Here is a 25,211-nt window from a genome sequence, read left to right as displayed (position 1 = left end):
TTGTTTCAAAGAGGCCACAGTGAATGCAGTCTGAGTGCTTTGTGAAAGGGTACAAAGCCTTCCCTTACCAGGATGCATTATAGCCTTCTAACTTTATTGTTTCTTCTGTTCCTCTTCACTGCCTCTTGCATTTCAGATATAGGGAACATTTTGGCTGTTTTCCTTGGGGCTTATGCTTTTTAACTACCTTTCTTCTATGCATGACTTTTTCTTTGCTTGCAACACCAGTTCTGCCCCCTCCTTATTTAGATACACCAATTCATCTTTAAAGTCTCTCCTCTGGGCAGCTTTAATGAGTTGCCTATTGAAAGATTTTTGTGATACTTTAGTGCCACTCCTATATAAACATCACAATTATAGAAGTTAATTTCTTATCTAGTAGTCAGCCTCTCTATTTTATAAGTACCTTGAAATTGTCAAAAATAATGAAAATAAATTAAAACAATGAAAGCTGATTTCTGTAAGCCCTGACAATAGAATAAATACCTGAATTTGTATACCAGGGACCAGCCATTTTAAGAAGAGAATGTGTAAATAGAATGTGTGAAAACAGAAGCCTAGTTGGCAGTCATGAAAGTTACAATCCTTTTCTCATATAAGGGTTTGGAGATGGATACCCCAGCCCTGAAAACGGTATTTCAAGGAAATGAGATTCAGGTCCTAGAGAAGATAAATAGCCATTTAAAAAGGACAAAGGATACGTTCACTATTGTAAATCCTTTGCAGTAAATGCCCTAAGGAAAGAAGTACAAAGGTGAGCTCAAGCATTGGCTAAAGTAATAAATACACAAACTTCACTAGGCAGGCATTTTAAGGAGGACTGTTATCGTGCTAGAAACCCAGATTGTGTCTTTCTCTTAGTCTCAAGGTTTCAAGAGAGCACATGCTTTGAGTTACATAGTTTTCAAAGATAAGAACCCTCATTTATTTATCTTTGTATTCTTAGTTCACACTCCAGGCATCAAACAGACTGATTCAACCAGGTCCTTAGAACAGCAAGAGTAACAAATTGTGATAAAGGGCATGAGATTTTCTTAATATGTGTCAGCCTGGGTAGGGGGTTTTCCATAAATCACATGTAACTGAGCCACATTTCAAATGCCTGATGTAAAGGGACTTAGTAACTGAAATGCATAAGTGCCTACTATGGGCAAGAGTATGAGCTGGTGTACTAGTATGTTCTTATAAGAGAACAACCCAAAGAGCTGAATTTTCTGCCCTCAGAAACTATATTTTTTGTTAAAGAGAAAAAGAAAAATACACGTAAAAAAGAGATCCTGAGCACTAAGTTAGAGATACCAACAATGAGTGGTTCAGATACATGGTAAAAGGAGCAATTTTCCACCATCATTTTAATCAGGAAGACTCATTGTTCATGGTTATAGCCCCCTCCACAGCCTCTTGAGCAGCTAGTTTTGGAAGAAGAGAGCATTAATGAAACCAGGAGGTACTAAAGCCTGAATAGACATTTTCCATCGTGGTTGAGTACATCTAGATTGAGATCCTTAAATTAATACTCTCCTCAGCTTGAGTTGTTTTTAAAGTTTCTATCTATTTTTAAGGAGCTGGAACATTTTGTTCCCAATTGTCTGACCTCTATGAGAAACCTGACATAAAGCAATCATGGTCAGTCTTTCACATGTCCCTGACAGAGCCATAGGGCAGCAACTTTTACATATGCCTACAGAATGAAATCACTTGCTGCTGTTTTTATTATCTGACATATAAAATTACTGATTGCCTTGTTCTATTTCATTCACAACCAAAAAATCTAAGGAACTAAAATCCCAAATCAAAGCAAATAAATGTTAACGAGAAAAATGTCCAAATGAGTGGATGCTAGGTATTGTGTGCCACAAACAAAATATGAGTCAGCAAAATACAGTTATCACAATACAGAGGCAAAAGGGAAGCAGTGAAATGGCTCAGTGGGTAAAATTACTTGCTGCCAAGACTGATGACCTGTTTGATTCTCAGGGTCCACATGGTAGAAGGAGAGGATAGATGTTTCAAGTTGTCCTATGACCTCCACACATACACCATCTCTCTCTCTCTCTCTCTCTCTCTCTCTCTCTCTCTCTCTCTCTCTCTCTCTCTCTCTCTCTCTCTCTCTCTCTTCCTCCCTCTGTCACACACACACACACACACACACACACACACACACACAGATACGTGCAAATAAATAAATACTTTAAAAGAGAAAATGGATGTTAATACTAAAATTAATTAGGTAAGCAAAAGCATATAATGATACAACTGCAAAGGTCAGTTTCTAGACATGGGAAATGAGGATTATAAAGATGATGTAAATGTTTCAAATTTAAAGACAACCTAGAAAAACATCCCATGTAAACCCCAAGGTTTTCATTTCTTTGACTTATACTGCTTCCATTATTTCAGATAATTCCTTAGTATGTATTTTTCCAGACTAGAGAGATAGATCAGCTTTTAAGAACATGTGTTACTCTTCCTGGGGATCAAGGTTTGCTTCCTCTGGCATCTACATGGTGGTTCACAGCCATAAATAACTTCAATTCCAGGAAACCTGATAATCTTTTTTTACTTCCATTGGCACCAGAAAAGCACATGGTGTACACATATAGATGAAGGCAAAACACTCATACACATAAAATAAACATAAACTTTGAAAAACAAAAATTAATTTTACTTTTTGGAGAAGCATACTCTCACCATAAAGCCCAGGCTCACCTGAAATCCACAATGTTCATACCTGTACCACTCAGTGCTGGGATTATAACATGTACCAGCATTCTTTGATTATTATGTGCCTTTCATTCTATATGAATTGGCTTTGAAGAAGCGAAGAAGACTGAGGAATAAATCATTGGTTGAAATTAACACTCTTCTTTATCATAATTCACATTTCCTGATTATTTGCTAGCTTTAAATTTTTTCTTATAAGACAAGTCATTGACTTATAATTCTGACTCCAGCAATGATGCTAGGTTTCAGTCACAACCAATGATTTATAGTCACCCCTCTGTGTGCTCCCAATACCACTATATGATGGCTTCAATGTGGCAAAAGTCATGTACTCACAATCCTTAATAGCTCATTTGTAGCTTTTTCCCACCACTACTTTCTCATTTCACTTGGAGTAGTTTTTACCTTGTTGAGATTGCCATTGTATAAGTAAATGAATTCTATCATTTAAATTATTTGAAACTTCATGATACACCTTAATGTGTGGCTTAATGGTAAGTGTGCTTGCCTAGCACAAGAACTAGAATTCTGTACCCAGTAGCATAAAAGATACATAAATAAAAATTCAAAATAAATCTTTACTGCAATAAGTCTGATGCCTAGACCAGCAAATTTGTCAGGACATGTAAGAATCAGGATGTCTATCTTCCTTTAGGAATCCTGTGAATAAATATAGATTGAGAAAATTTATATGGTACCTCTACTATTGGTGTGGCTCATGTTTGATATTGGCCTGGGGTAAGATTTATGGATATATCCAGTATTTATAACCTTCATTTGGACATACAGCATAATAAATTATAGGCCCCCAGGGCTAAATCAGGAAGCTGTAAAGTTCAATATTTTCACAGCATAAATTATAGTAGATGGTGTCATCTGTATCAATGGGAATCAATTAAATTATAATTGCAAAGAAGGAACTTGAACTTCTAATTATTTCTGCACATTGTTGCCAGATTGACCTTAAAATATGTTTTCATAATATCATTGCTCTGATAACTAGCCTAAAATGAACCCCTAAATCCTAATGCAAACTTAACTTCATATTCTGTATACATTATACCCATGAACTGTATTTGTCTTTTAATTTCTAACGGTATATATTAATGTGGTTACTGTTATGTTTTACTACACATGTACAGTATGCATAGATTAAAGTCATCCTCCATTTAACCACCTTTCCCCAAACACTTTCCAGTGTGTGCTAATTACACTTGTATATACACTTTATATATTTCAAGCTTCCATATATGAGAAGGAATGTGTTAAACCAATTTTTTGTTCCTGGTTTATTTCATGTAACATTGTGTCCTCCATTTCTTTGCAATTTGCTGCAAATAAATGTTTTATTCTTCTTTGTGACTTCCTCCTTTTCTTCATCTATTAATGAGCATCTAGATTGATTTTGCGTCTTAGCTTCTGTGGATACTGTTGCCATAAATAGGTGCACATAGGCTTTTCTTTAAGCTGATTTCATTTCATTTCACAAGTAGCAAGGTTGAATCATATGCAGATTTATTTTTAGACTTTCAAGGGCACTCCACACTGTTCTCCACAATAGTGGCACTAATTTACATTCCTATTAACACTATGTGAGAATTCCCTTTTATCTCACATTCTCACAAGTATTTGTTTTTAAGTATTTATTCTAATTGGACTGAGAAGGAATTTCAATGTAGGTTTTAGTTGTGTGTCTCTACTGGTTAAAAATAGGGAGTTTTTGTTTCTCAAATTGTTGTTAATTGAACTGTATGTTCAGACCATTTGCCAAATTTTAAATTGGATTAATTTGGTTTTTGTTTATGTTTGTTTGGTATTCCTAATAAGTATTTTTCTCCTAGATTTTTATTTAAGTTAGAAACAATCTTATTTTGGATATAAATCCCAGTTCTCTCTCCCTCCTATGCCTCCCACAAGTCCCCATCCCCTCCCTCTTCTGCTCCCCAGAGGAGATGATCAAAGTCTGCCACATCATTTGGCGCAGAACCTAGCCCCCCACCCATGTGTCTGGCTGAAAGAGTATCCCTCTATGGGAAATGGGCTCCCAATGTCCATTCATACACTAGGAATAAATAATGTTCCATTACCAGAGACCCCATAGACTTCTCAGGCCTCCTAACTGACACCCACGTTCAGTTCCATATATTCTGGACATTAGTCCTCCATCAGGTGAATAGTTGGAAAATACTGTCTGCTGTCCTATAAGTTATGCTTTTTACTGTAATAACCCTTTCCTTTACTGACCAGGCAGTTTTACTTACAATTTTTTTTTACCATTCTTTGTTTTATTTTTACTTAAAAACTCCTCATCTTCTATAACACTGAAAAATGTATAATATAAGCTATAAAAGTTTTAGAAAATATAGGGGAGAATCTAGAGGACCTATAGGTATGTAAAATATTTTTAGACTTTACACAGAATGCATTAGACATAAATAACAAACTGATAAGCATTATTGCACTAAAATTATAATCAATTGCATTATGAAACATTAAGAGTATGGTTATAGAAGGGACAGGTTTGAAAAAATATTTTTAAACTGCATAAATTATGTATCTAACAAAAGACTAATATATAAAGTCTGAAAAAAATCTTTCGAAAACAAAGCATGGCTAAACAACAATGTACTCAGTTTTCTCAGGCACCCCTATTTGAGAACACAAAGTACTCTTTTGCTCCAAAGAGACCAACATATTCTGATGTACTTCTTATATTCACAATTATTGTATCCCCAAAAAGTGAAATTAGGTCTTTCTGGGGGAATGAATAAATGATATTGCTTTTTTTATTTTATATTTATATTAGAAACAAGATTGTTTGACATGTCAATCCCTGTTCCCTCTCCCTCCCCTCGTCCATTGTCCCCCACTAACAACCTACCTATCCAATACTATTTCAGCTCCACAGGGAGAGGGAGGCCTTCCATAGAGGGTCTTCAGAGTCTCTCATATCCTTTGGGATAGGGCCTAGCCCCCCACACCCGTGTGTCTACACTGAGGGAGAATCCCTCTAAGTGAGATGGGATCCCAAAGTCCATTCCTATGCTCAGAATAAGTACTGATATACTACAAGAGGCCCCATAGATTTCTGAGGCCTCCTGACTGGCACCCACAATCATGGGGTCTGGATCACTCCCATGATGGTTTCCCAGCTATCGGTCTGGGGACCATGAGCTCCCCCTTGTTCAGGTCAGCTGCTTCTGTGGGTTTCAACAGCCTATTCTTGACCCCTTTGCTCATCACTCCTCCTTCTCTGCAACTGGATTCCAATTCAGTTCAGTATTTAGCTGTGGGTGTCTGCTTCTACGACCACCAGCTTCTGGATGAAGGCTCTAGGATGGTATATAATTTAGTCATCAATCTCATTATCAGGGGAGGGCATTTAAGGTAGCCTCTCCACTGTTGCTTAGATGGTTAGTTGGTGTCATTTTTGTAGATCTCTGGACATTTCCTGGGGCCTGATTTCGCTTTACACCTATACTGGCTCCCTCTTTGATCATTTGTCTTATTTTGCTCACCTGTCTTCTTCCCCCTATACAACCTTTGTGTTCCATTATGCCCTCCTCACCCCACCTCTTTGCCCCTTCTCATTCTCCTAGTTCCCTCTCCCCTCCCCCCATGCTCACAAATTTCTCAGGAAATCTTGTGCCTTTCCCCTTTTCCGGGGGACCATGTATGTCTCTCTTAGAGTCCTCTTTGTTGCCTGGCTTCTCTAGTTGTGTGGATAATAGGCTGGTAATCCTTTGCTCTATGTGTAAAATCCACTTATGAGTGAGTGCATACCTTGTTTGTCTTTTTGTGACTGGGTTACCTCGCTCAAAATGTCTTCTTCTAGTTCCATCCATTTGCCTGTGAATTTCAAGATTCCATTGTTTTTTTCTGCTGGGTAGTATTCCATTTGTGTAAATGTACCACAGTTTCTCTATCCATTCTGCAGTTGAGGGGCATCTAGGTTGCTTCCAGGTTCTGCCTATTACAAATAATGCTGCTATGAACATGGTTGAACTGATGTCCTTGCTCTATGAATGTGCTTCTTTGGGGTATATGCCTAAGAGTGGATTTGCTGCATCCTGTGGCAGTCTGATTTCCATTTTCCTGAGGAACTGCCATACTGATTTCTAAAGTGGCTGTACAAGTTTGCACTCCCACCAGCAGTGGAGGAGTGTTCCCCTTTCTCCACACCCTCTCCAGCATATACTCTCATTGGTGTTTTTGATTTTAGCCATTCTGACAGGTGTAAGATGATATATAAGACTTGTTTTGATTTGCATTTCCCTGATGGCTAAGTATGTTGACCACTTTCTTATGTGTCTTTCAGCCATTTTAGATTCCTCTGTTGAGAAATATCTACTTAGTTCTTTACCCCACTTTTTTAATTGGATTATTAGGTGTTTTGGAAACTAGCTTTTTGAGTTTTTTGTAAAGTTTGGAGATCAGCCCTCTGTCAGATATGGGGTTGGTGAATATCTTTTCCAAATCTGTGGGCTGCCATTTTGTCTTGTTGACTCTGTCCTTTGCCTTACAGAAGCTTCTCAGTTTCAGGAGGTCCCATTTATTAATGGTTAATCTCAGTGTCTGTGCTATAGGCGTAATGTTCAGTAAGCTGTCTCCTGTACCAATTTGTTCAAGTGTACTTCCCACTTTCTCTTTTAAGAGGTTCAGTATGGCTGGATATATTTTGAGGTCTTTGATGCATTTGGACTTAAGTTTTGTGCATGGTGATAGACATGGTTCTATCTTCATTCTTCTACATGCCAGGATCCAGGTATGCCAGCACCATTTGTTGAAGATGCTTTCTTTATTCCATTGTATATCTTTAGCTTCTTTGTCAAAAATCAGGTGATTTAGGTATGTGGGTTAGTATCAGAGTTTTCAATTAGATTCCATTGGTCCACCTGTCTATTCTTGTTCCAGTACCAAGCTGTTTTCAAGGCTATAGCTGTAATAGAGATTTAAGTCAGGGATGAGATGCCTCCGCAAGTTCCTTTATTGTACAGGGATGTTTTGGCTATCCTGGTTTCTTTTTGTTTTTGCATATAAAGTTGATTACTGCTCTATCAACGTCTGTGAAGAAGTATGCCAGTATTTTGATGGGGATTGCACTGAATCAGTAGATTGCTTTTGGCAAGATTGCCATTTTTACTATGTTGATCCTACCTATCCATGAGCATGGGATATTTTCCATTTTCTGGTATCTTCCTTAATTTCTTTCTTTAAAGCCTCAAAATTCTTGCTATACAGGTCTTTCATTTGTTTGGTTAGTGTTACCCCAAGATATTTTATGTTGTTTGTGGCTATTGTAAAGGATGATGTTTCTCTGATTTCTTTCTTAGCCCACTTTTCCTCTGTATATATTAGAACTATTGTTTTTTTTTTTGAGTTAATCTTGTATCCTGCTATTTTGCTGCACGTGTTTACCAGTTGTAGGAGTTCCCTGGTAGAGGTTTTCAGATCACTTAAGTAAACTATCATATCATCTGCAAACAGTGAAAGTTTGACTTCTTCCTTTCCAATTTGTATCCACTTGATCTCCTTTTGTTGTCTTATTGCTCTAGCTAGTGCTTTAAGTGCAATATTGATGAGATATGGAGAGAGTAGACAGCCTCGTCTTCCTCCTGATTTTATAGAAATTGAGTTGAGTTTCTCTCCATTTAGTTTGATGTTGACTGTTGGTTTACTGTATATTGCTTTTATGATGTTCAGGTATGTTCCTGTTATCCCTGATCTCTCCAGGACCTTTATCATGAAGGGGTGTTGAATTTTGACAAAGGATTTTGCAGCATATAGTGAGATGATCATGTGGTTTTTCTTTTTCAGTTTGTTCATATGGTGGATTACAATGGTAGATTTTCATATGTTGAACCAACCCTGCATCCCAGAGATGAAGCCTATTTGGTCATGGTGGATGATTTTTCTGATATGTTCTTAGATTCCAGGTCAGAATAAGCTTATTTCTTAATCTTACTTGTGTCGATGTAATATAAAAACAGAGTCTTGGCATTTTAAGTAAAGTGGTTTAAAAAGAGTACAGTATTACTCATTTATAGTCCCAGCTACTCAAGAGACTGGTAAAAGGATTACTTGATTCTACAAGTTCAAGTATTATCTATTTAACATGGTGAGACCTAGAAAATAAGTAAATAAATTGTTCCCAGTTTTAGTGGCTTGGAGTACCAAAGAGCATGTCTATAGAATTTTGACAGGGACCTCCTCCGCTGATACAAAACATAATAGAAAAGCAAAAGAAACTGGCCACATGTAGAATAGGCCAAGTATTTTTAGTTGACATTACTTTATAATAATACTGCTCTGGCAGTAACTACTCCATTTCTGAAACAAGACCACTTCAACAAGATTTAACTCATTCATGAGCCCTCATGGACTAATCACTTCCCAAATGAGTCCCACCTCTTGCAGGCCCTAACACCTCAATTTGAGAGACCATAGTTGTATCACAGGAGTCCTGGGGAAAAAAAACTCTGAAATGCAACAGTGAGCTTTTAACAATTTCAAATGGTGCAAAGTCATAGATCATAAAGTTGTGTTAGTGGTGCTTGTAGAATTGCAAAGTTTGGTCTTTTAAAGCAATTTGGAAGATACAATCCTGACTTGACTTCTGTAGACAATATACTGGTTGAGTTACCTATCTACTTACTGCCCAATTTTCCTCATATGTAGCATGATGACTAGGTAGAATCTGTCCCTTACAGATATTATAACACATCATTATTCAATTCAATTATATTCTTAGAACAACAACTTTCCAAGGCAGTGCACCCTCATAAGGTATTCATACATAAGTCAGAGTAGGAGATGGTGGGATATAGTACCATAACTATCAATAATTGAAGAGACAAATGATAGCACAATCCTATCAGGTCCCTTTGAACAATGAAGGTTGGGATACTGGAATGTGAGTGCAAAAGCTATATTAGAAAATGGGAAAGCACTATTGAAATGGAGCAAGTAGACCTAAATAAGCACACCGCCTATGTTCACTAAGCAAAAGTGAAGACCGTGCCGGAGAAGTTCTCCAAGTCAAAAATAGCAATATATAGCTAATACAGAAGAAGATGTGTACTCTGAAAAACTCATAAAACATTGTATTGTAGAACTAAATGAGTATAAAGGGCCTGGATTCATAAGCAAAAGACTGTTGTGAGATGTCTGTGCTCCCCCAAAACAACCTGCAGATGTGGTAGGAATTCATCATTATCTTAGTAGGCACTGTGTGCAAATGAAAAAGTTGATTTTAAATTCATATGAAATTTCTAGGAACCTCAAATTGTCAAGACAATGTTGAAAAGGGTGAAAACTGGCCTAATCTTTGTGTGATAATGCGTACTTGTAATTTCAACACTCAAGCTAGATGGCTCACAAGTTGGTTTCAGCCTGAGTCACATACCCTGTCTCAAACAAAAGAAAAAGTGTTAAACTTCCAGTCATCATATAACCCAGAAACTGTGTGAGTACTCCTAAATGAAATAAAAATCATATCCACACAAATTCTTGCATAACATCATTTTATTTATAATATTTTTCTTTCTACTATTTTTAAAAACAATCATTTTGCATATCAATCTCGACCCCAGTTTCCTCTCCCTCTCACCCTCCCATGCCCCCAACCTACCCCCAATCCCACCCACTCCCCAAGCACAGTGACGCCTTCCATGTGGAATCATCAAAGTCTTCACAATATTTGGGGGAAGGCCTAGGCCCCCCCTCCATGTATCTGGGGGGAAATAGTATCAATCCATGGGGAATGGACTCCCAAAGTCCATTTGTGCACTAGGGATAAATACTGGTTCCACTGTTAGAAGACCCATAGACTACCCAGGCCTCCTCACTGGCACTTACATTCAGAGGGTTTGGTTTGATCCAATGCTGGTTTCCCAGCTTTACAACTGGGGTCCATGTGCTCTCACTAGGTCAGGTCAGCTGGTTCTGTAGGTAGCTCCAGCATGGTCTTCACTCCTTTGCTCATCCCTCCTCCACATTTCCCTAGTGCCAGATTTCTCTTTAAACCTATACTGGCTCCCTCTGTTAAGGTATCTCTTTTCTTGCTCTCCTCTATTCCTCCCCTGACTCAGCCTTCCTGATCCCTCATGTCCTCCCTCCTCCTCTTCTCCCCTTCTCTTTTTCCTATCTCCCTCACCTCTCCCCTCATGCTCCCAATTTGCTCAGGAGTTCTTGTCCCTTTCCTCTTCTTCAGGGGACCATATATTTTTCTCTTAGGGTCCTTGTTGCTTTAAAATTAAAATATAATCATATGATTTCCCCCCTTGTTACCCCAACCCCTCCAATTTTATACTCCTATTTTCAAATTCATGGCATCATTTTCTTTAAATATTATTGCGTGTGTGTGTTTTTTTATGTATGTATGTTTGAACACATATAAATATAAATACAACTTGCTGAGTGCATTTAGTATTGTTTGCATATATAGTGTAGTTGGAGATTTAATAGTGAAAATGTATATGTCCAAGAGTTTTTAGACATTTTGAAAAGCTAATTGAAATGTTTTGTTTGTTTGCTCTGTTTACTTTTTTTTTTACCCAATCATAGCCTGAGTGTCATGAAATTTCACAAGAGCCTCTGAAAGAAATTCAAGCTCTTACCAAAAAGCCATAGTCACAATTAAATTTTATTTCCTAGCTCTATCAACTCTCCTTCCCTATTCTCTTCTATAATCCCACTGACAACTTGCCTACCCGCCTTCAGAAGATGGCTGTGCATTCGTGGAATCAGTTTCATTGAAATCTCCAAGCAAAATTTTACATACACAGCATAGGCAAATAAAATCTCATCTCATGCCCAAAGACATCAAGGCTCACACCTGGGACAGACACAGGCCAGCCATGAACACTACTGCTTGCCTTGGCAAAGGCTTCTTTGAAATCAGAACATGTCCAAATCCTTAGATTCATTTTGACTCCCCAAAGGCACAAGGTCTTTCTGCACATAAATGTAGCAGTCATTATAGCTGTCTTCAATTACAGAAACAGATGTGGTATATCTGGTCTGCCAAAGTAGTCACTTTGAGAGCACTTCTCATGTCTTCCTGTTCCATATTCCACAGAGTGCTCATGTGTGGATGAAAGGCACTATGTAGTCCCATACCACATTCATATTCCTGGGACTATGCCACCACATTTGCCACTGAGCTTTTTGTCTATTTGTCTTAGAAAAATAAATTTGTGTGACTAGCTATGTTTCCAGGTAGTGGCGGTGAAAACCCTAAATCCTAGCACTTTTAGGGCAGAGGCAGAGACATGTGGATCTCCATGAGTTCAAGGTTAGACTGGTCTACAGAGCAAGTTCCAGTACAGGCTACATAACTACACAGAGAAACATTGTCTCAAAAAACAAATAAATAAAATAAATGACTAGCTATGTTGTGTCCTGTTCTCCTTGCTTTTGAGAAAAGAAACTGGAAGACCTGGACAGAAAGATGAAAGCCTTTTTCTGAGTCACATACCAAGACAGTGACAGAGTCTACAGTACAGGAATTCTGCCTCATATGCCCTCATTCATTCCATGATTTTTGGTTTGGAGTTAAGAGTTGCTTTAGAATTTTCTGTTTCTATTTAAAATAATTTATTTTTCATTTTACATACCAACCCAATTCCCCCTCCCTCCTCTTCTATTGCCCCCACTTTCCCCCTTCCCACCCCCTATCCACTTCTCATATGGGTACGACCTTCCTTGGGGAGTCCAGGAAGTCTGGCATACCAAGTTGAGGCAGGACCAAGCCCCTGCCCCTGTATCAAGGCTGAGCAAGGTGTCCCATCGTAGACTTTTTTTCTTAAAGATTTTTTTTTATTCTCTCATACAATACATCCCAATTGCAGTTGTCTCATCCTCCACTCCTCCAAGTCTTCCCATCTTCTCTCTCCCACCAGATCCATTCCTCTTCCATTTTCCTTCAGAAAGCAGCAAGCCTCCCATGTAAATCAACCAAATACAACATAATAAGATACAATAAACCTGGGCATAAACGCTCATATCAAGGGTGTACAAGGTAACCCAAAGGGATGAATGGAGTCCAAGAGTAGGTAAAAGAGTAAGAGACATTGAACACTCTCATTGTTAGGTGTCCCATGAAACCCCAAGCTAACAACCATGACATCTATGCAGAAGAGCTAGCACAGACCAATGCAAGCTCTATGATTGCTGCTTCAGTTTCTATGAGTACCTAGGAGCCCTGCTTAGTTGATTCTGTGGGTTGTATTCTGGTGTCCTCCACCCCTCTGCAATCCTTCCTCCGCCTCTTCCAAGGGGTTCTTCTAACCCCAAGTTACTTATTTCTTGATAATTTGGGGTATATATTGTACCTTGATCATATCAAACCTCAACTCCCACTTCTACTACACTAGGACATGTAACTTATTATCTTGATGCCTCTTTCATTTCCTAATAGCTCACTATTTAGTTAGTGTTGTCCAGATTCATGTGGGTACAGAGTCATCCGCCAGAGCATGAAAAATCTACAAGGGGCCACACCACCAAACAAAATTCTTCTTAAGCAGCTTTCAACTGTCAGTAACTCTTCAGCTACGAATGAGGCTTTGGGGATCTCTGTCCACTCAGTACTGTAATGCTGGTTTTCTTGATTTTGTATGAGTCTTCTGCAGTCAACAACTGGTAAGACCACAAGTCTTGTCATGTCCAGAACACAGTATCTCTCTACTCTCTTCTCTACCCTCTGGCTCCTGCATTCATTTCTCTCTTCTTCTGAAATGTTTCCCAAGTCTTTGTGAGGGATAAGAGTGTTGCATTAGTTTCTTCTTTAACAAGTCACTACAAATTCATGACCTAAACAGAAGACATTTATTATCTCCCATCCTTTGGGATTAAATCATACTTACTTACATAATAAAGGATAATATCCAATTTCAATATACTTAATCACATCTGTAGAATCCTTTTAGAAATGTAAAGGAACATATTCACAGTTTCCTATGACAGAATGTGGACATCACTGGGGCATTTTACCACAATAAGAATTTTATTCTCAGACAAATGAAAGGACTGAAAAAAATCTGTCTCCTGAATTCTCCTTAAAAACGTAATATAATTCAAACATAATAGGAAGTGAAAGACATGTTATTAGTTACATTATGAGTCAGCTCATGTCTTACGTGGAAAGTGAGGAACACTGCATCTTACTAACCGTATGATTTAAACAGCTCCCAAGGAGAAATTCAGCAGCAAAGCTTTGCATTGTTCTAACATAGAAATAAGCATTTACAATAAAATTATCTTTAAAAGTTGTCTGTCAACTGTTCAATGAACATATCTCTAAGCTAAAGTTTTTCATGCTTCTCACTCCTGTGTCACCTTTTATGCTCAAATCACTCACTTGCCTTTGCATGAGGCTGCTTTCTTCTTGCCATTCTCCTATATAATATTTCCACAAGATTATATACATCTAGATGCTTACACACACACACACACACACACACACACAGAGAGAGAGAGAGAGAGAGAGAGAGAGAGAGAGAGTCACAGACACACATGGTTGATAAACAAAAACTGAGATCTGCTGTCTTAGGAGAAGCTTATTTACTTGCATCCAGAGAGCCATAGCAAGGAAGGCTTCCCAGATTCCCAGATTCTTTCCTTATTTTGGAATGTTTGTAACAATTTCATTTCATATTTTAGGTGTCTCTTCATGAAAGTTAAGTCATCAATCATAAAGTGAATTTCTCTAAAAATGATATTTTCAAGATTTTAATTTTTGTTGTAACTTAGTAGCTTTCTACAATTAGGAAATGCAATACTTTGCCCCTCTCACCCCCATCCTGTTTTTCAGGTACATGGTGCATTGATTTGTCTCACATTTTCTCTTTAAAATTCTGAAGGGTTTCGTATAAACACTTCTGTTTCAGCAATGATGTATTCACTTCAGAATGAGGGGCTCCCAGCTGAGAGGAATTTATGGCTATTTTCTTTCCATTTCAAGTATTATCTGGTACATACAGATCAGCTTTGTTTAACCATTCCTGTTATAGTGGTAGTGGTATGGTTTGAATATTAAATGCCCTCTAAATATTCATATGTTGGAAGCTTGGTCCTTAGCTGGTTGTGCTATTTGGGAGGCTGTTCATCCTACCTGAGAGAATTGGGCCATTGGTGGGCTATTCTTTGGGGCATTTTCTTATCTTCTCTGCCTATTCATTCTGGTTCCCATGACATGGGCAGCGTTTTTTAACCATACCCTTCTGTCATGATGTTTTGCCTCATGACAGACCCAGACAAAGTTCAGACTGAAGCCTCTGAGGTCATGACCCAAAATAAATCTTATCTTCTGGTATTAGTTTTGTGTCCCTAAGTCCAAAAATCTTGAGAGAAGTGATTACTTATTTTGACTTACAGCCTTACAATGTTCAACCCATCAATTAGTTCATGTCATGGCAGGCAATGACTCAGAGAAATGGAATTCAGGATCTTCATTATTTTGCCTTCTCACCATTATTCAATTATGTTTCCAATTTATGGTATGGCATGGCCCATGTTTACTATGGGTCTTCGTAACCTAAATAAGTTGTATGGAAATTACCTCAAAGACAAATCACAGGTGTACCTTACAAATCTTGGGTAATTAGAAATCCAGTCAAGTTGACAATTAAGTTTAACTGTACAGATCCTTTTAAGATGTTTAAGTTGTTTCCCTCTGGTATTTGTCAAAGCTGTGAAAAACTGAGTAACCGAGAAAATACTTGTGATGGTTAATCATGACTTGATTTGCTTGAGAGATGCCTAGTATAGATATTAGTAAAATACTTTGGTATCTGGAAGATATTTGTTTCATTGCCACCCAATACCTCTGGCTCCTACACCCTTTCTTACCCCTTTTTCACAATGATCCCTAACTCTCTGGAGGACATGTACAGAATACATATTCCATTTATGGCTGAGCATTCTTCAGTGTCTTGTTCTTGTGATTCTCTCTGTTAATTTTTATTATTGCAAATAGAAGCTTCTTTGATGAGGGTTTGAAGATGCATTAAGCCATGGCTATAATGATAAGTGGTTAGAAGTCAGTTCAGAATAATATTAATAGGCTCCCCCCTCATGTCAGCAGAGTTTCTTTGTGTCCTGGCAGCCACTCCCAAATAACCACTCAGAGACTTATTATTAATTCTGAATTCTTGGTCAAAAACTTAAGTTTGTCTCCAGTCACCTCTTACAATTTAAATGAACATATTTCTATTAATCTATATGCTGCCCTGAGGCTCCTTTACCTCATCTGTGAACTTTCTTCTGCATCTGACTCCTGACTCCTCATCCTTTACTCTTCCTCTCCCCAGCATTCTCTCTGCACTGAAAATACTGTCTAGCCATCGGCCAATCAGGTTTTTATTAACGGTGAGAGCAACACATCTTCACAGTGTACAGGATTATTTCACAGCACTCCAGCACCTGTGAAATCTCTAGCCATAGGTTCATGGCCCTGATACTGGTGCCAAGTATGGGTTTCATCTTGTGTAAAAAGCCTTAATTCAAATCTGAAAGTTGTTTGTTACTTCCATGATTCTTGTGCAACTACTGAACAAGTATGCATGTCTTCCCTGGCCAGTTATTAGTGTGGCTCACAGGGTTCACAGCTGTATAAGCATGCATAGCACCTTGTGGCACTACAAACTAGCCAGTAAGCATGAAGCAGTACTTATCAGATTCCTCCATGTTCTATGAGTCAAGGCTATCTTCAGCAATAGAACATTACTGTCAAGTTCTGGCTGGTAAATGAGGGCAATGGTGACAGCCTAAAACGTTTGTGAAATGTCTAAGCCAAAATGAAATGAATGCTTGTAAAATCATTGTTTTCCATACCTAATGAAATGATGGTAATTCTGAAAGACCAACAAGACTTAGAAATGTTCACATAAACAATCCATTTAAAATGGCAACAGTAGTTTTTGCTAAGCTGGCAAGTTGCTGGGCTACTTTGAAATAATGGTGTCTTTGATTGGGGATGTGAAGCTAACACAGGATATAGAAATGGAAATTATATTTTAGTATAGTCCTGACAGTAATTACAAATGCCTCTCCATTACTACAAAGTGATATTAAAATTACCACAGTACAAGAAGCTCAGAATTAGGAATAATGAGAGGTAACCATTCCCTTGTTATTAGTCAATGTTAGATTACAACTAGTACATATCCAACACGCCTCCACATCTGGAGTCGGATAAACGCATATCCTGAGTGGGTTTTTGTTTTGTTTTTTGGTTTTTTTGTTTTGTTTTTGTTTTTTTTTTTTTTTTTGATACGTCAGGCTCAGTGAAGCTCTTTAAGTAACGCCAGGGTAGGTAGAAAACACAGATTTGTGCTTACAAGGAAACTGGATCTAGGATCCTCTGAACACATTTCTTGCATTGCTGTGGTTAGTCAGATTAAACTCCACACTTTGAGCCTCAGTTCCTATGTCCAAGACCTGCAACATCATCATCATAAGAAAATAGCAAAAGCTTGCTAAATATCAATTCACAACTTCCTATGTTCTCTTGCAGAATGAACTTATTCTTTATCTTTACAAAACATTACTAGTTCAAAACTTATCTCTCCTCGGGTATTTTCTCTGATTTCTACAAGGAAAGTGCTGCAAAGCCAAGTTTATTCATTTTGTTTTGTTTACTAATGTAATTTAACACTTTGAAAAATCTTAGCTTACCCTACAATGGAAGTTTCTAAATATTTGCTGGAAAAATGAATCAAGATCTACAGCCTGTAATTTGGTTTTCATGAAAACAGTAATGAATCATGCAAGGTTGTGAACACAATGTGCTAAAACTGTGACTGGATTCCAGGCCCATAGCATACGAATGTGTAAATTGGAAACTGCTTGCAAGCACCCTGCTTTCAGGAGGAGAGCTGATACTAAAATTTAGAGTGTTAGATCTTCTCAAAACGAAGATTAACATCCACTCAGGAAGGTACATTTTCAATTTGCACAACAGGTTCTGCTTCTAGGGTCTTTGTTTGCCTGGAAAAGATACGTTTTTGTAATCCTGACAAAGGTGCTGTATGCATCTACCTGGCATGGGGGCATTTTATCTTTGTTCATTCTTTGCAGTATCATACAGGCCTAGACATACCATGGATGTCCAATAAAAAAGATTCCTGTAGGTAGTTATGGAAAAAGATTATAGAGTCATCTTTCCTCATTATTTTTTGTTGTTTTTTTGCATTATATCAGGCTATCAAAGACAAGGCCAACAGGGTGGGAAATACAATATATCTACAACTTCCACTGCTTCAACAAAGGAATGGCTTTCTAACAAGTCAACAGTATTGCCACACACTAGTTAAGCTGGCTGTAAAATAATCAATTATTTTAACATCAGTGTCAGTAAATATATTGAACAGCATGACACTTAAGAGTAAAAAACAACAGCAAATGAAGTGAGCCATGTAAGTGAGCAAAGACAGTGTTGTGAAGATCTATATGGTTTCCTTTTCCTTAACTGTCTACATATATTAAAATGCTTCCAAACGAATGCTTAATAAAATAAATGACATCATTTAATAATGTTCGGAAATTATCATAAAATCTCAAAATACTTTTGAATAAAGTTTCTAGTCGTAATTCTCTAAATATCACATTATTTGACTTTTTCTAATTAATTATTGCAATTTTTAAGAAATGAGTACTTTTGCTCAAAGAAAGCACTTTTCATACTGAACCTTTAGCATGAGGCAAATTCGTGGATGGTTGAAAACACTTTTTTCTGATTCTTTGTGGAATAATGAGCTGGAGAGGCATTTTAAGGTACTGTGAGTGGGTGGAAATTAAACCTCTACATCAGTACATGACTCAGTGCCCATTTTACCATATGAATTAAGGGTAACTAAGAGCAAGTAACGACATACAGGCATAAATTCTTTAGTATAATGCTTGTGAAATATGATTAACAAACCAGAGATTTTAAAAAGTGTGGGGGGTGGGGGTGTGTGTGTTCGTGTCTGTGAGTTCAGATACATTTGCCACAACACATTTGTGGAGGTTAGAGGCTGACTTCAGATTGTGGTCTTCTCCTATTACCTTGTTTGAGACTGAGTCTCTTGTTATTCAGCACTGTATGTATACCAGATGCCAGATCGACAGAAGCAGAGGATTCTGGGAATTCTTGTGTCTCTGCTTCCTATCTCACCACAGGACTGCTGGAATTACCAATGAGCCTCAGACTTTTCCATGCATACTGGGGATCTGAACTGAAGTCCTCATATTTGCATGGTAAGTGCTTTATCCACTGAGCCATTTCCTCAGTCTGATAAGAGAATTTTAATCTCAGAAGGTAGCAAGTTGTAGAAAAATCAACAAGAGTAAGAGGCTTATGTGTAGCAGCCCACAAAGTAATAACTCACAATTCTTCAGTGAGAAAAGCAAATAAAGACAGGAGTGCAGGAAGTTCTCTTGGAGACTATTTCTAAAATAGCACATGACAGCACCATATCTTGCATTAGCCAGTTAAGGACAGAAATTTAATAACTGCCTTCAAGAGCGTGAAGGGCCATTATGTTGACAGTTCTGTCCTCTGCAGAGCCCAAATTCTTGGAACTACAAGAAAATTTAGAAACTTACAGATGATTACAGACATTGTCTTGAGAAGTACAGGAGATTGAGATAATCTCTCCAAAGAAAGCAAGAGAAAATTGAAAAACACTCTATCTATAACCAATAAAAATTTACCTCTGAGCACAATTTTCTAGCTTGTTGCAAAGGCTAGTAGCTACACACCTTGGAGTTAATGTCTAGCCAGAATGCTCTAGGTGATGTGGTGTTCCATTAGAATAGAGTTATGCTCGAAGAAATGGCAAGAGTGAGAGTCAACAATAAGGGGAATAATGCAAATACATATTTCCACATGATTTTATATTTATTTGCCAATATAATAAACATGACAATCTTAAGATAGACTCTCTGATTTTAGACTAAGGCTCAGAGAAGTTCAGCTTTAAAGTCTACAGTCTTCCTCAATGTCTGTAAGTAAATCTTCTGTAAGACAAAGTGTGCTTGTTTGAGAGTCTGGAAACCTTGCTTCTGCTTTTGGCTCTGCCATTAACAGGCCATATGACCCTAGAAATGTCCCTTCTTGTGTCATAGCTTTCATACCATGTTCTAAATCACTAATATTCTGTAGTAAATTTTGGACAATTCATCCTCCTGGCACTATACATAAGGAAACAAGGGTAGCCATTCAGAATTTATCAATCTCTTTCCCTGTAAATCTTCATAGCATAACAGATATGAAGAAGCTTGATTCATCTTCTTCAAAGTAAAGTTATGAGACATGTGTGGAGAGGGAATGGAAAAAGAGGGGGAAGAAGGGAGAAAGAGAAAGGGAGAGAGGACAGAAAGAGAGAGAGAGAACTTGTTTGTACTGTGTCTATTTTTTTCATGAAGTTAGATCTGGCAAATACTATGCCAGAAATTTACCTCAGAAGAGGACCTTCATTCACCAATTGCTTACCTTATTATATGCCTGGGACCATGCAATGCAGTTTTATATTCCTATATCTCCATATCCTCTCCATCACCACCCTTGTGTATTTTCATAATCTTTTTTTTGACAGATGAGAAAAACTCTGTTTGCAAGAAGAAAGGACTTGCTCAGTTATGCAGTTAAGATAAACAGAGGTAGGAATACAAAGAATGTTGCTAAATCCCAAAGCTCATGATCCATATCCTATACTTTAGGGGAATATATGTTATGTAAAAAAATATCCAGTCCCTTTGTAAAATCCTATTTTGGAAATAAAACACAAAGATAAAGAGATAAAAACTAATTCATTTTAATAGAGGCTATTTCACTCACTATTGAAATCTGCTTAACTGATGCCAGCTATACCTATTACTCATCACCACTTACCTTCCTACACAAACTGTAGATTCTGTTCTTCCTTTTTTGTAATTTACCCCCTAACTCCTAGAGGCTAAAATCAACATGTCTCCTGTATTATCTTTCTCTATGTCTTTACAGCATCTGTCAGTGCATGCTAACCCTTTCTGTGAAATATTTTTGTATATGATTTCCATCACAGAAACCTATTTTTTCTATTTGGACCTCAATGTCCTAGTCTGTACAATGTTCCCATCTAAATTACTGGACTAGAGCCATCCAAATAAGCAGCTCTGTAGTATAAGTGTCCCAAACTTCCCTTGTATTCTCTAGCACCATGATATCTATCTCTTTTCTTTGACTTACTCCATTTCCCCTGCTCCTCCCCTATCATTTCCTCATGTTTGGTTGTGAAGAGTATGTTTTCTTCCTTAATATCTGTTACATTGGCAAATTAATGTATTTACTCTTTGTGTAGTCTTGTCCAAGTACATATATTGCCTCCCATTAAACTCCAATATCAGTTAGCACTACTACTATAAAACTTAATACTTTGCTGTTTGTTAGCTTATGTTTCTCAGTGATTATCCTGTGTGTAAACCTTGCATTCTCTACTGGATGTGAGAAGAGAAGTAGCACTATACCCCTTCAATTCTCCATGGCATCTAGTATGATTGGAGAACACGTGATAATTGATAATAAGCATTGGAGACTTAATGAGATAACACTAAAGAGCAAGGTTAGGTGTATGTGTGTGTGTGTGTGTGTGTGTGTGTGTGTGTGTGTGTGTGTGTGTGTGTGTGTCTATGTCTGTGTGTACATGTGCATGTGTATGTGTATGTATGACTTTCTATTGTTTATCTATCTGCCTGGTTGTCACTTGTTACCTTACATCTAAGTGGAATAACAATGTGGCCTTATATGCCTGATTTATTTAGTTTAAAATGAGATTTTCAATGTTCATTAATGTTGTAGTAGATAGCAGTTGTTCATTTCCTTTTATTATTGAATAACACCCCTTGTAAAGATATACTACATACTTTTTATCCATCCACCAATTTGTGGATATCCTTCCAGTTTCCACTTACTGACTTTTTTATTAAAATATTTTTTATTTCAGAAACAATCTTATTTTACATATCAATCACCCCATTCCCTCACCCTCTCATTCTCCTGTGCCCCCGGCCTACCCACCAACACACTCCTCACCCACTCCCCAAGGATAGTGAGGCCTTTAATGGGGGCTCATCAAAGTCTGTCTTACCATTTGGGGGAGGGGGTTACTCTTAAGGTTAATGTTGCACAGCTGTATCAAACCTCCAGGCCAAGTTTGTCCTGCACAGATGTACTAGGCTCCAGCCTGATGAGTTAACTTGTTCCTGCCCTACTTGTACCCTTTCTGATCCTCAGATCTATCCTGAGCCCCACATACAGTGCCCTGGTCTAGTCAGGTGAGCCTGACTCACATCACTCCTAAACTCCTTATTTGGGCTAGTACTTACAACCTATGTCTATGTAGTATGTCCTATTCTCTATGTAGTCTAAGAGTTCCATCTTGGCTCACACAGCCTGCATCTGGGCAAAATCTAGTGAGTCTGACTGATCTGACATTGTCTGCATCCTCCTTAATCCTAAGATCTAGCTGGGGTCCCACATACAGTAGTTCTCTGGTTTAGTCTGGTAGAGTCACTCATATTTTGTACAATCTGCAAGTTTGGGTAAGAAAACATATCCTACATAATATCCCAGGCTTCTAAATCTCAATCAATCATATCCAACCTTCAGACCCAAGTCAGCTTGATAATTCTGTACTCCAACCCAGAATTCTGTGCCCACATCATACAAAAAGTAATGAAAGAAATTCATATTCTCAGATCTCATTGCAAAAGTACAAACAATATGAAAGATAATGATGGCATACTTCACCTATCGTGTAGGAATTTTTTTCAATGAGAATTAGGTAGTGAACCCCAAACACAGAATTGAAAAGAACAGTCACAAATATCATCAAAATTCAAGGAATTTAAAGAAGACACAGGTAAACAACTCAATAAACAAAAGAATTTCAGCAAAGTGACAGGATGCAAAATCAATTTATAAAAAGCAATAGCCTTTCTGTATACCAACAATAAATTCACTGACAAAGATGTCATGTACAGACTCCCACTCATATTAGCCTCAAAGAAATAAAAGAGGAATAAACCTAAGCAAGGTGAAAGACCTCCACTATTAAAACTGTAAATCTCTGAAGAAAGAGATTGAAAGGACACTAGAAAATAAAACTCCCATAGTCATGACTCGTAAAATTAATACCATGAATATAACATTTCTACAAAAAGCAATGAAAATATTCAACGTAGTACGAATCAAAATCCTTACAAAATTCCTCATAGAAGAGGAAAAAGTCCTAAAACCCACATTGAACCACAAAAGACTCCAGATAGCCAAAGTACTCCTAACTAAAATAAAATGGTCAAGAAAATACCATTACAAATTTCAAGATACATTACAGAGCATTAGTAACAAAACAGAATGACACCACACACAAAAAAGGTATGTACATAAATGAAAGAAAATAGAAGACCCATATATGAGAGCACATAACTACAGCCATATAAAATGCAACATCTACACCTAAGGCTCAGTGTCCATCATGGAGGGGGGAAGCAGAAGCATTTTGAGAGTCAGAGGACCAAGGAATCCACTATAAGATGGTGTCTTTTATACATGGCAGGGAAGCTGTAATCATGAAATTTCATCATTATGTTTGCCTAAATGAGACCCAAGAAAGCCAGTAAATATGTCAACAGAGATAAGAGAAATTTTACAAGGCCCCATGCCTAAACTAAGGGCTATAGATATCCAATGCCTGCTAAGAGAGGGAGAATCTCCAAGGAAGATGTTTGTGATAGATTATCCAACCCCAAAATGTTAGTCCTAAACACATACCCAACTGAGCAACACAACATGAACTCAGTAGAGGATATGTTCATAAATATATGTATAAAGAAATCAGAAATTTCTAAGAAGGAACAAGGGAGGAGCTGGAAGGGAAAGTTGGGGTGGAAATGTTAGTACATTCATGTATAAAATTCTCAAAAACCAATTTAATTACAAAAATTTCATATGTAATCCCATACAGTGTTGGTGCACATCTTTAACCTCAGCACTTTGGAGGCTGAGACAGGTGGATCTCTGTGAGTTCAAGGCCACCCTGGTCTACAGACTGAGTTCCAGGACAGGCTCCAAAGCTACAGAGAAACACTGTCTTGAAAAACGAAAATCAAACCAAAACAAAATTCTTATGTAGGCTCATAAAATAGAATATATTAAAATACACTTATAAGAGCTGAAAAGAACCATGGTTAATACAATCATAAAGAATGAACATCTAGAATTGGGTGCTATGCAAATACTCCAAACAGCCTATTAATTGAGTTTTGGGGACGTTGGGGAGTCAAGGCACAGATTTTATGAAGTCCAGTATGTGCAGTATGACTGCACTAGTTGCCTGCTAATGTTTCTTCAGTCAGCTAGTTTGACCAAAACAGAAAGAAAACTAGATAGAAGCTAGTTCTCCAAGCTTGTTAAAGGCACATCACATTTCTTCCCTAATATCTCACAAATGACTTTTATGTCATTGACTTGAACCACTCATCAACAGGAGACAAATCATGTGAATGTAGCATGTCAATCTAGTATGGATTCTGATCTAAACAAATCATTTTGATAATCCAGTTTCTCAGAAACTTGAGGAAATTTATCATAGATTATTAATAATAAAAAGGAATAATTAAATGTTTGAATCAGATGTGATTGTAAAATTGCACTTTTGCAAAATAATTATAATCACAGGTGAAGACAAAGACATAGTATTTTAGTTTTCTTTAAAATATGCTGACAGATTAGTTTGATTAGCAACCCTTGTTACGATAAATCTTTTTGCCAAAAGCCACCTGAGCCCCACCGCCATGTGCAAGCTTTACGCCAGCCACCTGCCCGAGTTAGGCCCAAATGAATACACAGAGAGACTTGTATTAGTTACAAAGCTGCTTGGCCAATGACTAGGATTTTCATTTGTTAGCTCAGTCTCAGTCAATTACTATACATCTATATATTTTATTAGACTTATCTTATTGGATGCTTTATTGGCGTCCCTCCTTGCTGGTGAATCACATCGTACCGCTGGAGAAGGAGCCGAGGGGAAAAGACAGCGACACTTCCTTTTTCCTCTTCTTAAATATGAGTCTCCTTGCTATGTCACTTCCTGTCTGGAACACCACTTCTCTACTACATTTCCCAGAATCCTCTTTGACTCCTAGTCCAGCCTAACCTGCTGTCTCATTGGCCAAGCAAGTACTTTATTTATAAACATACACAGAAGTACTTCCCCCATCAAACCCTTGACAATTTCTTTTCAGGGTCTTAGATAGCCCAGATTGGTCTCAAATTTGCTAGGTAACTAAAAGTGATCTTGACCCCCTGATCTTCCTGTAGCCATCTTTCAAATACTAGGATTTACATGTGTGTGTCACAGTTCCAAGCTCATAATCTTGACGATGTTCAAAGCTCTGCCTAGAAATTTCTGGGAATTCATCAAACTATTCTAGTTTTCTTTGTATCTGAAGTTTTCATAGTT

At 37.6% G+C, this 25,211-nt stretch overlaps 1 long non-coding RNA gene across 1 annotated transcript; it reads right to left on the bottom strand.

Annotated features, from left to right (window-relative positions):
• Positions 1-12,768: 12,768 nt before the first annotated feature.
• LOC118239396 lies at positions 12,769-24,622 on the bottom strand. Its single transcript, XR_004771377.1, has 2 exons — positions 20,204-24,622; positions 12,769-13,539 (listed from the first exon to the last, which is right to left on the bottom strand). It is a non-coding gene; the product is annotated as an uncharacterized LOC118239396 (long non-coding RNA).
• Between the last annotated feature and the right edge of the window lie 589 nt (positions 24,623-25,211).

This window comes from Cricetulus griseus, chromosome X (assembly GCF_003668045.3).
Source record: "Cricetulus griseus strain 17A/GY chromosome X, alternate assembly CriGri-PICRH-1.0, whole genome shotgun sequence".
Lineage (NCBI taxonomy): Eukaryota > Metazoa > Chordata > Mammalia > Rodentia > Cricetidae > Cricetulus > Cricetulus griseus.
Note: the sequence above shows the minus strand (reverse complement) of the source record. Positions and strands in the feature narration are given on the sequence as shown.